The following is a 13,049-nucleotide window of genomic DNA, read 5'->3' as shown; positions in this document are numbered from 1 at the left end:
TTCGGGGCTAGTTGTTCTCTGTTTCTACAATATGTATGTGAGTTACGATCCTATACCTTTCTTATTCCTTTATCATGGTTACTTTTTGGCCATTTTTAGGATGTCTCATCATGGATCCTCCACTTTCAATGCAGTTGTATGTCAAAATTGTCTTGAAAAGGGTTTTGCATTACAGGCTTCCAAGAAAAACTGGTGGCCCCTCCTTTGGATCTTAATTTAGTCCTAGAGATGCGAACACTTGTACCATTTGAAACAACCAATTTGGCTGACTTGAGGTTCTTAACATGGAAAACAGTTTTCCTGATTGCTGTGACCTCTTCAAGAAGTGTATCTGAATTGCAACCTCTTATGACAAGTCAACCCTATCTCATTTTTTGTAGGGACTGAGTTTATTTGAGAACTAATCCTTCTTTTATGTCTGAAGTGGTGTCTGAGTTTTTTAAGCAAACTATCCATCTCCCCATTTTCTAAAATCTAAAAATGAGTGAGAAAGGATACACCATATCCTGAATGTCCACACAGACAACTCAGGTGCTACATTGATAAAACTAAATCTTTCAAATTTTCAAATCAATTGTTCTTTTCGTATGAAGGTAAGAATAAGGGACAGCCTGTGTCAAAAAGACTAATCTCCAAATGGTTGTCTAAGGCTATTGCCTTTTGTTGTACTCACCATAACAAAACTATTCCAGACAGGGCCAAGATCCACTCTACCAGGGCTTTGGCTTCATCTATGTTTTTTTGGAAAGACTGGATTCTAGAAGTTTTCTAGAAGTTGTTACTTGGTCCTCTGTACGCACTTTTCCAAAGCACTACAAGCTTGATTATTTCTCTAGGTCCAGTTCCGGCTTTGGTTGGATCATTCAGGGCTCCAGGACTCTTCTGCTTCAACTTCAAAAATGTAGTTATATAATGTAATCTACCCATATAGCTAAGGCTACTGCAGTAGCAATCATTTAAACATCTACTGTTATGGTAAGTTTTATTTGCCATTGGCGCTAAATATAAAGCAAATAACAAAAGGTAAAAGGAAACCCCTGCCTAGTTACTGTTTTCAAACATAACTTGTCAGAGGGGATGCCTCCCACTTTTTGTCTCCGATCACTCATATATCTTCCTAATTAACGTATTTCTTTGAACTCTTGGACTTTACCTTTATTCAACTTCTGGGTCTTCAGCCTAGTCTCTGTTGACCTTACAACTTTCTCTGACCACTGTCTGCAGCTGATTGTGGCCACCAGTGGTTTATGCCGTGGATCAGATCTTTCAATGGGGAATGGTTTTGCAATTTCTGATGCTACCATAAAGCCTTTCTTTTATTAGGAGGAAGTCTATTTATGTTGCTTGTTGATTACTCACTTATGTGATTGTGTGATTGACTGTATCTGTTGACCACCATCATGCCAGTCGCCAATCAGAAGTCTAAAATGGCCTCTCCTTTATTGCTGTTACCCCACCTGTGTAGACCCAGCAGTCCTGATAACCTGTTTTGTCAGTGTCCATATGAGCATAAAGGACCCCATTATCAACACCAACTCATGATGTTCTGCTTTGTCTAGCAGGTCCTGCACTCTTTTCTGCATTATCACAAGCCTGACGTGGGGCATAGGCTGAGATTATGAGTACTACCTTACCTTTGTACTGGAGTCTGATTTTCATGAGCGGATCATTACTTCTGATGATATTTCTCATTATCTTCAGAATACTGTCCCTCATCACATTTCCCACAACATTTCCAGTCCATCCTCCCTTTAACAGCAGTCTCTGGATCTCAAGCCAAATGACTTTGCTGTACTCCCTGGATACACAAGATGTTCACCCTCCTCCTTAACATCAAGTCATCCACTTCCAAGCTACATCCTCTCAGCGAACTTGTGTTGAATGCAGCAATCTTTAGTTCATGTTTCACAAGTGTATTCATTTTACATCCAGCTTTTGCACACCTGAGCTATCACAGGTAATCCAAGCTTTACAACTGGATGCCAGCTGGCCCGTAACTTATTGCCCAAGGGCTACTGGGCTTTATAGTGGGTGTACACTGGCCAATAGAGCCCTCCCATTGTTAGCATAGGTCCTTGCTGTAGGTTGGAATAGGCCCAGTCCTGAACCTGCTTATCACCAGGAAATTTCCTTTCTTGTTTTTGACAGCATTAATTAGGGTTACCAAATCAGTTGGAGCAAATTTTTACACCATTGAATGGCTAGGGTTCCTATCATGTAGTCGAAATTTTACAAGTTTGAACCACATATGGTCGAGACGATACTTTTGAATTTGTAAAAGTTTGAGCGTTTGACTGGAAGTCTCCATAAGCGGAGGTTTCCATTCACTTCAATGTGGAGATATCTCGGAGTTGGTATATTTAAGTAGAGGGGAGTGTGGGGGGGGGTGCAGGGGGCTTGCCCCCCCTGTTTACAACAATTTATTTTGCTGTCCGTTGTTTTTTTATTTTTTTTTACGTAGTCGGAGTTCTGTAACTTCGAACATAATGGTTAGACCATTAGTTATTCGGAGTTATGGAACTTCGACTATGTGATATAGACTCGAATGGCTAGCCGTGACATAGCACACAGTCTGTGATCTGTGTTCTATCTAGAGATCTGATGATGTCTATTTTTATCTGATTCAACATGTGGGGATGTCTGAATTCTGCACCGAGTACCCGAGTACTGGAGCTGAGAGTTCTGACTCCTCCCCTACTCACAATTCCCTCTTCTGCCTGAATTACCCAGTATCTCTTTTGGCACCTGTCAAGCCAGAAGTTTTTACCAAGAACTCCATCTTTTCACAATAACTGAAAGATTATTGCTTTTTTCTTCCTCATTTTACTAAAGTAGATTATTTTATTTATTTTTTAGTGTTTAGTAGTAGGAATTTAGGTTAGTTGATAGTCGTTTTGGTGTGTAATTTTATAGAACCTTCTAGTGCCTTTGTTAGTGTTCTCATAGGTTGATAGTTATAGATGCATAGCATTCTGTTACGATATCAAGATATGTATTATCCTGAAATAATAACAGATATAATTAATCTCTTGACTTTAGATAAGTTTTTGATAATGTAAGTTTTCAAGACCTTTCCTTTCTGATGTCTGAGAAGTCTACCAGATTTAAAAAGTGTTGGGTATGATATTCCCCCGCAAGATCTACATGCTCTTTGTGTGTACTGCCTAGGACCTTCCCACTTGCAGGATTCCTTCAGTATTTGTGCTACCTTTGGCACAAGGGTTCTCTAGGAAAGAAAAGAAAAAGGTATACTTAAAGGAATTCTTCCCCCTCAGACAGAGTCCAGAATGTCATTGTATCTGAAGGCACCCCCTGCCTCTCTTTCCACAGACTAGAGGAGAGAAAAAGCGAGAGAGAGAGAGAGAGAGAGAGAGAGAGCAGTGTGAAGAAAAAGAGAGAGAGTAGAAGACAGAGATAGAGACAAGTCGAAAGAAAAGCATAAGGAGAAACAGTCTGAAAAAAGACAAGGTGAAAGGATAGACAAAGCTAAGAAAATATCTCAGTGCTGTTTTGGGCCTGGCACCTATTTTTAAGGCACTTGGATCTTACTGCAACCAGGATCTGAACTCCCTGTCTGAAGAGACCGATCACCCCAGACTTCACTCGCCAGTTCTTCAGAAGATACCATCAATACCTCTGTCAATAGTTTCTTTTTCAAAGTCTGATTGATACACTGGAAGCCTAACTGAAATGGATGTCAGCTGTAAGATGAGGAAGTTTCTGAGGACATAGATTCAGCTTGAAGTTCTCCTAGCTCCATCCCTGAAAAGAGGACTGTGATTGGACCCATCGACACCGGCAATACTCATTCTGATGCTGCCTCCCTTTCTGGAGCTTATACATATGGGTTTGATGCCCCCCCCCCCCATGCTAGTATCAAATCCTATAGTCCTGGAGACTCTGGCTTTGACTTCTTCCCTCACTTTGTCAATACCCTTCTGTTCAGGTCGAGTAGAGTTCTGGAGCCAGATCATCAGAGTCAAGGCCGTGATAGTGGAGTCGACTCCAAAGTTTTTGGAGCCATCTCTAACACTAGTTGCATTGGCTCTGGACAGCTTAGTTCCATGGTCCTCCTTGGAGCCATCCACCTTTGGAGTCGAGAAGGCTACTGATTCTACTGTTATGGTTCTTCCTCAACTCCATTAGCTGTGTCAGCTTTCGAGGCTGTGGAGAGGGCTTTGACTGAACCAAGAAGACTAGTGCACCCACAGAGTTCAGATCCATCCCAACTTCCACTGAAGCCTGTACCTTTTTCCTGTCATTCGTGTCAACAGGGGCAGGTGGACCCAATTTGTTTTGAGACTGATTAACATTTGAATTCCATGGCTGACTGAAGTTTTTTTTACAGAGGTCCCGAGCCCGAGACACATTCCCTGGAAAAGGACTCACAAGCAGAAACATGTGGACTCCTCTTCTGAATTTGTCACTGAACACACCAACTTAGATGATGGAGAAGATTCCCCAAGATCCACTCCAAAGATGTCTCATTTGGAGACATTCTAGAAATGATGAAACAGGAGCACGGTCCACAGAAGCTCCATCTTTTGATGAGTTAGTGTTTCTCAAAGCTTTTGGGTCTGGCCCTTTGACATCCTGGGTGGCCCACCTCCTGATGCCCTACTAGATCTCATCACTCAGAAGGCTTGGAAGGCATCTGTTGTGGCACAGCCTGTCCCCAAAAAGGCGGATAAGAGTTTACTTGCCCCTAAAGATGAAAACATTGGCTCAAGGGTCCCCCAGTAGATGCTGTGGTGGTATCAGCAGCCACAAAAAAAAAGAACTGTTGGAAGAAAGTTTCTCTGTCCACCCCCTTCCCTCCAAACAGGAAGTTGAGGGCACTGGAAGACTGGAAAAATGGGCACATGCTTCAGAGACATTTGTACTTCTAGTGCTGAACTATCTGGCACACCTAACACGTTTTCAAAGAGACTCAATCAAGGAACTTTCCAAAAGTCTTTCAGGCAGCTTACTTACGGATGTCCAGAAAACTGTGAATGCCCAGGCGTCTGTCCTACAGTCTTCCTCTAATGTAGTCATGAGACTGTTATTTAACGTAGTTGATGGCACATCAAGGGCAGCCAGAATAGGTATTACCATGTGACATCATACCTGTATGCGACTACGCTATTTCACGGAAAATGTTAAGCTGTCCTTCATAAATGCCCTCTATGATGGTTACACCTTGTTTGGACCAAAAGTGAAATTGACTTTTACCAGGAGTGAATAGGACAGTAAGACCTTGCCTGCTGTAGGGACCTATTTTTCTACTCCTCAAAGATCCTTTTCTAGGAATCAGAGATATGATATGAAAAAGTGGTTCAAGAAGACCCAGTGTTTTTACCAGGGCATTCCTTGGGGCAGGCCTTCCTGAGGCAGAGGAGGAGGCAGCCTGGCTGGATGTCACCCGCATGGCAGAGGGGGTCTGCAAAAATCAAGGTTTTCGTGGGCTGTTGACAGAGAAACCTTATTAGCATCCCTGAATGTTTGCCCAACTGTTGCTGTCTGGAGGTAGTCGGCAGTTGTTTTCTTTGCAGCCTCTAGCCTGGCAAACAATAACTTCCAATTTATGGATGGTAAGGATTAACACCAGAGGTTATACAATAGCTTTTTTTTAGATTATTCAAGAGCAATACTAAATATTCCTGATACTCCACCCAGTCATTTGGAATCTGCAGCAACAGAGGTTTCAAAGTTGCTGTAGAAAAGAGTCATCCATCTGGTTCCTCCAAACCAACTAGTATCTGGAGTCTATTCCAGGTTCGTTTTAGTTCTAGAAAAGACAGGGAACCTCAGAGCGATACTGAATCTCGGCAATCTAAATAAATATGTCAAACAGACAAAATTCTGGATGATCAAGGTATAGTCCATCCTACCTCTTTTGAGGAAGGATGATTGTATTGATCTCCAGGATGCGTACTATCATATAAACATCCAGAGGCAACCCAGGAGATCCCTCCATTTCCAGCTGGGAGCCAGTCACTGTCAGTTCAGAGCACTGCCATAAGGTATCACCACCTCCATGCCCTGGGTGTCCACCAGGATAATGGCAGTTGTAACAGCTTATCTCTGGCTATAAGGGATCCAGGTCTCCCTGTATTTAGATGGCTTCTAATTGCTACCTCCAAGGTTCTACTATTACAGCACCAGCCTGCCCTTCTTTCCCTGGTGATTCACTTGGGAATATCAATAAACTACAACAAAAGCAAACCATTCCTCCCTCAGAGAATAGAATTTGTAGGCTGCCAAATAGACATTGTATATCCGATAGCAAAACATACTGGCAACTGGCAAGAGACAAATCTGTAAGGTCCATGGCTTTTCAAGTGTTGCAACACCCTCAACCAAGACTCACTCTACAAGTCTTAGGACTGATGGCCTCTGTGACATCCCCACTCTGGGCCAGTAATCAAGGAGCCTAAATCCTCACCACTGGCACTGGAGAGGGACGTTCACTTGTAACAAAAATGGATACACCCCAGTATTTCCAGATGCAGCTTTCTGCATCAAGCACAATTTCCCTTAAGAACACACGGGATACACTCATTCCAGGGTCTAAGTTTCCCCCTCTGTCCAGATCCCCAGTAAGACTCCCCACTGGCACAGCTGTAGGGTTGAGTCCTCAGCCGAGTCCTCCAGTACCCTGTCTGTGAAACCAGTGCTTTGTGTTCCTACTTCAAGTAGCTGACACACACATACACTTTGAGATTAGATTTTCAGACACACACACGCACACACACACACACACACACACACACACACACACACACACACACACACACACACACACACACACACACACACTCACACACACCTAGGAAAGGCTGGCACAGATTTACTAGCTATGCCTCCTTCTTCCCAGACTATAAGGTAGTTACAATGCCACCAGACACCCCAAATCCAGCTACTCTAAGGTTCTTAGAAGGTTATCCAATTATACTGAGTGAAATTAATATTAATCATAGGATCATAGGAAGTTACTAGGCTATTTGCCCTGAGGACCTTACAAGCCTAGCCAAGAATCTAGCCCATTTTCCAACAAGTCAGCACCTGATGCCACTGTCCAGCAGGGACACAGGTGGAAACCCAGGGGTGTATTTTCTGTTCCTCATCCAGTTGTCCAGGTTGCATTTAGAAAGGGTTAATGAGGTACTCTGCTTGACAAGGAGAGGGAGTCTGTTCCACAAAAAGGGAGTCTCTGGGACACAAATCTGTCCCACCAACAAGTCCTGTTAATGTCATAGACCAGGTTGAGGTCGTACATGCAGGTTAGTCGAGTGGAACTTGAGTTGCGGATATGCAGCAGTCCCATCAAGGCGGGGTCTGAGATTGCTTTGCATGCCAGACAGAGGTTACCTTTGAGGAGTCTGTAGGAGACTGAGTAGAGGGATAGCGCCTTTAGCCTATCTGTGTAGGGTAGATGTTTGAGGCCCTGGATTCTCCTGGTTAGGAACCTCTGTGGTCTCTCTAGCTGCTGCATGGGCTTTGTGAAGTACATGTTGAAAGGGGCATTGTACTAAATAGTGGGTCTTGTAAGGGAAGAATACAGGGATGTTATGACCACCTTGTCCCTGGATGACATGCCCTTAATGAGATGGGCCACGTAGAAAGCTTTCTGTACAATGGAGGTAATATGGTGGTCAGAAGTCAGTTTGCTGTCAAGCTGGATGCCCGGTTCCCTCATGACTGATTGCGTGCTTATGACCTTATTATTAATGTGATAATTTGTGGAGATATTACTCTCCCCAAAGGGGATGCTGGTGCATTTTTTGGCATTTAGTTTGAAGCCATGTTTCTGGCACCAGTCATTTGTTTGGGTGAGACCCTCTTGGAGGATGTCCATATCACTAGGGGAATTGATAACAGCAGCCAGCTTGCAGTCATCTACAGACTTGGTCAGCTATAGCCCACTGGTTTGGCCTGCACCTCAGCAAAGTATATCCCAAACAACAGAGGCCTCAAGACCGATCCCTGGGGTACACCGCTTGTTACGGGTCTACTGCTTGAGGTAGCTTCCCCTATTTTGACAAGGTGGGTTCTATCAGTGAGCCAGTTTGCTACCCATCTGGTAACATATGGATTGATGCCTAGTTGAGAGAGCTTATCTGTTGTACCTGAGCAGGGAATAATATTGAAGCCTTTGGCCGGGTCAAGGTAGGCGGTACACACCATCTTCCCCTTGTCCATGGCTGTGGTGACTGTCTCAAAGAAGTCGACCAAATTTAACAGGCATGACCTCCCCTTGATGAAACCAAACTGTGTAGGATCGAGTGTTTGGCCAGTACACTAAGGCTTTCAGGAGTGACCACAGTGTCACCAAATGCATAAAAGTCCTCTCAGAATTTAAAATATTCTCTAAAGGACCTGCCACAATGAAAAGTTTAAATATATTTAATAATAAATAATAAAACAACATAAAAATACTAAATATCTATTTAGAGTAAACACCACAGTTTCAGTCACAGGAAATATTAAAAATAACACAGGTGCACAGGTTCACACATTTATAGAAAAAAACAGTACTTAACTAATCTCCCTATATTTTCCTGATTGATCTAAAGAATTATTATTCCCCAGTTACTTACTAGAGCAAGGCAAGATAAAGTAGGTGAGGGGTCCTTCTTTGTCATGTTCCAGAAACAGAGTGCTCTGAGACTTCAGTCTCACCTAGTATTAAAACATTATTTTAGTGATGGATTACAGAATGACATCACTTACATCTGGTCATCTAACTTCTCATTCCCATGATACCCTCCTTGGGTAGAAGCTGCCAGGATTTATCACATATGTGTCAATAATACAGACACATAGAGCTTGCTAAGGTCTGTTGCAGCTTCTGGAAGTTATAAAACAATTTCAAGCATCCACCCTTCCAGAGTAGTAATTAGTTCACCCCAAAGACAATACAGAAAGCTTCCTAGCACATACATTTTGTATCTGGCTGCATTAAGAACTGCAAGATACAGTCTTTATGGCCTAAACCAGGTAATTTAATTTCAAACTATTTACCCAGTTATGTGGATTGAGATTAACCTCCTGTCTTCCAGTATCCTCTATTAAAACATATACATTTAAACAGGTGCAGTAATAGATGTATATTTCTTTTCTGTCCAGGAGGACACACTGTTGATACATTTTTAACACAAGCAGCTTTATAAGTACACTTTTCAGTACAAGCATCTGTACAAATCAGTTTGATATACAAATGACATGTAATTCTTTACAAATTCCAGTTAGCTGTACCGCATATGTTACATATCCACTGCCGTACTTTTCCTGGCATAGCTGGCAATACAGCACATCCTCTCAGCCTCTTCTGTTACTCTGGTCCCTTTGGCCAGATATCACATCAGAGTCCTTTAGTATACATTAGCAGTACAATGGTCACATAAACTTTTACCTTTTCACATAAGGATTCATCTCACACAGGTGTTCAGGGATCATATACAGTGGTGGATTACGTTCTAGACAGTTGGTCATAGCAGTTACATTTGTCCTCCTACTCCCAAAGTCAGTCATGACAGATGCCTCCTTTGTTTGGTGGGGTGGGGCATTACAAAAGGAAGACAGTTCAAGGGATGTGGTCATCAACAGAGACCAAACTTCACATCAGTGTTTTGGAGTTGAGAGTGATCCTTCTAATGTTCAGGCACTTCAGGACCTCCTAACCAAGGATGTGATCACCGTCTACTCGGACATTATTTCAGTTGTCTGGTACATCAACAAACAAGGTGGAACATGTTCATACAATTTTTGCCGGAAAGCCATGAGAATTTAGCAGTGGGCAATGTCTTCAAACTGCTTTCTAGTAGCAACCCACACTCCTGGGACCGCCAGTGTTCTAGTGGACAGATTGAGCAGAACTATACTATTGCTTCACTAGTGGTCTCTTAAAACAACAGTGGCAATGAAGACTTTTAGTTGCTGGGGTCAACCTTGCTGTAATCTTTTTGCTTTCCACCTCAACATTAATTACAGCAGTTACTTTGCCCTTATCCTCCACAGGGACAGTCGAGTGATGCTGTAGTCCATTACTGGGCCCCAGGTCTTCTCTACGCTTTTTACCAATTCCCCTCATCACCAAATTAATTCAGAAGGCCATAGAATACAAGACCGGGGTAATCATCATTGCCCCCTTTTGACCTTTGTAGGTATGGTTCCCCTTTCTTTGCTCTCATCTTCTCTACCCACCATGAGTAACTAGAGCCTGCCATAAAATGTTCAGAAAGAAACTTCAAAATCACTGGTAAAGGGGCTGAAAATGAGTCTAATCCCTTTGAAGAAGCCCATGCAATAAAACATTTCCATTTACTTTTGTAAATCTTTTTGGTTGAATTTCTTTTTGAGGAAGTGTTTATATAGACTACTGGGGCAGAAAGCCTGGCATCCCTGACAGTCATTAAAATTTGAGAAACCATGTGGTTAATTTTAGGGCCTAGAGATCTGGTAGAAGTAACCCTGATGGGTGACGAAGGAGATCCGGTTTGGGATGTCCATTTTGAATTTTCACATAGGATATAATGATTTCTCTATTGCTTCTCCTAAGGTAACCAAGGCCTTTTTTAGAGGAACATTTTTGTTGAGACCCCCAGTTTGTGATCCAGTCTGTCCTTGGGATATTGCAATTTTGTTTCAGTCCTTGACTCAAAACCCCTTTGAACCATCAGCTTCTTCAGATCTGAAGCTCCTTTCTTGAAAAAAATATCTTTCTGGTAACCATTACTTCAGCAAAATGTTTCAGAATTGCAGGTACTTTCATGCAAACCTCCATTCCATATTTTTCATAAAGACAAGGTCTCGCTAAGGACAAATCTCTCCTTCCTTTCTTCCCGAGGTAACTTTGAAATTTAACCTGAACCAACAAATTGATTTGCCAGTATTCTTTCCAAACTTTGCTAGGAAAGGAGAATATACTCTACATACCTTAGATGTCCATAGACATCTCAGGTTTTATTTACATCACACTAAGGATTTCAGGAAATCTGAATGACTGTTTATATCCTTTTCCAAGACAAAGCTGGGACATCGTGTTTCTAAAGTTACTTTTTCAAAATGGTCAACTGATTGCATTTCCTTCATTTATATGTCAAAAGGGTTGTCCCTACATTCTAAACCTAAGGCTCATTCTACCAGAGCAATGGCAACATCTGTAGCATTTGTAAAAAGTGTCCCTATTAGTGATATATTTGCTGTGGCAACTTCTCTACAACTCATATCTTCATAAGTCATTAGAAATTATATGTGCAGGCCACGAGTCACACATCACTTAGCCCTGCCGTACTGTGGAATGTCCTTCCTTGAGTCCACCTAGGTCTGTTTTGAGTAGCTTGGGAATCTGTCCCACATGTTGAATGAGATGAAAGTAGACAACATCAGAGATGAAAAGTTTTGTACTTACCATAACGCTAGATCTGTGTTTTCTTATTTTCCTCTGGTTCAACTCCCCTCCCTCCTTCTCCTTTCCATATTGTCATTTTCGTCTTCTAAGGATCAGACACCGACTTTGTATGGGCCCTGTTTGCCCATTGTTCCAATTTTCTCTGTAGTGGTTCTCCTCCTCAACATTTTTTTTTTTCACATTACTTCCTGCATTATTTAAGACCAGTAAGAGTCAGTCAGCAGAGTTAATCTGAGGTAATTCAGGAAGGAGAAGGGAATTGTGGGTAGGGGAGGAGTCAGAGCTGCTGGATCCAATACTCTGGTATAAGGTGCCAAGGTCAAATACAACTGGATCTGACATCCCAACATGTTGAACTAGATGAAAATAAGACAACACAGGTCAAGCTTTATGGTAAGTATATAACTTCTGTTTTTGGAGATGTGCACCCATATATCAAGCAAGTGGCATCAAGGCATTCTGTGGAAGTAACGCACATATCCCAAAGCATACCATCCTACAGAAAAAGTGCTAAATTTTGAATGATGAAAAAAATGAAAGGAAGTGAAGACAAATAATGTGACATGCTGTCATAGATCAAGTAACATGGTAAGAGTGACCTGTTAATTTTTAAGAAAGTGCTGCACTATTAGTTTTGCTATGTCATGTCAAAACATGATAGTTGTGTGTCGTTAACATTTAAAATGAAGAATACATTGCAGTGATCATTAAAAGCAGTGTTTTGCATATTAAACAGTGGCAGTAGACCTGTGGGTCATGTACAAATGTGGGTAAGACTGTGCGGGGTTATGTTATTCTATAGTTAACTTTACCACCTATCCCCTGCTATACCGGTGAAAAGAGTGATCAAACTAGTTGAAAGTTTTCAATACAGAGTGAGGTCCAAGCTGCACACGTAGATCAGAATGCAGCTTTGGTTGAGTATAATTGCTGTTTTTGGTTCAAAATTATATATAACACAGTTCCAAGTCTGATTATCAGGGAAATTATTCTTACACTTGAAATGAAATGCCCTGGGCAGTAAGAATAATAAAGAGGTATGTGGCAAATCTCCCTGCATGAGATGGATGATGTGAAAGTGAAACCCTCCTTAGTAAATGTTTGGTGTTATTTCAGTGTTCTGTCCTATGTTTCTAGCTGCAAATAGCAGTGCCTGATCCCTCTGGCTGGCAATATGTGGCTGATCATCCTGCAGGCACATTTATTTATGGCTAAGCTAGAAGCCACAGGGAGTGTAAAACAGGGTTGCTAACAAAAAAATGACAATCCAGTTTGTCAATACACTGTGGGACAATTATGTTGCATATGTGCTTTGTGTCATCCAGCAATTGAACATCACCATTGTCTGGAGTCTTGACTTCTCCCTTGTCATTGTGACACTTCACATGTTTTTTATTGAAGTCATCTATATTTATGCTTTTTATTTTTTAAGTTTTGAAGAGTCTCATTATAACTTTCAGATATCCACATGGCTACTTTATATTTAGTTATGGAACCATACAGTACTAAAAAAGTGATTAATTACACTGAGAAGAGATTAAAGTTCTTTTGAGTCTGCAGAAATATCTTTTGGCTTAGTTTGCTTGTGTTCACACAGTTATTTACTTTAACAATTATACAACTGCTGATAGTACCTCAAAGTAACAGTTTTCAT

At 41.7% G+C, this 13,049-nt stretch overlaps 1 protein-coding gene across 3 annotated transcripts in view; it reads left to right on the top strand.

Moving 5' to 3' along the window:
* The window catches only part of RNF130 (ring finger protein 130), a 2,389,441-nt gene that overhangs the window by 568,416 nt on the left and 1,807,976 nt on the right, over positions 1 to 13,049 (top strand). The window lies entirely within an intron of this gene.

The sequence above is a fragment of the Protopterus annectens genome, chromosome 4.part0 (genome assembly GCF_019279795.1).
Source record: "Protopterus annectens isolate FY-2018-M chromosome 4.part0, PAN1.0, whole genome shotgun sequence".
Taxonomy (NCBI): domain Eukaryota; kingdom Metazoa; phylum Chordata; order Ceratodontiformes; family Protopteridae; genus Protopterus; species Protopterus annectens.
This window is presented reverse-complemented; position numbering and strand designations above follow the sequence as displayed.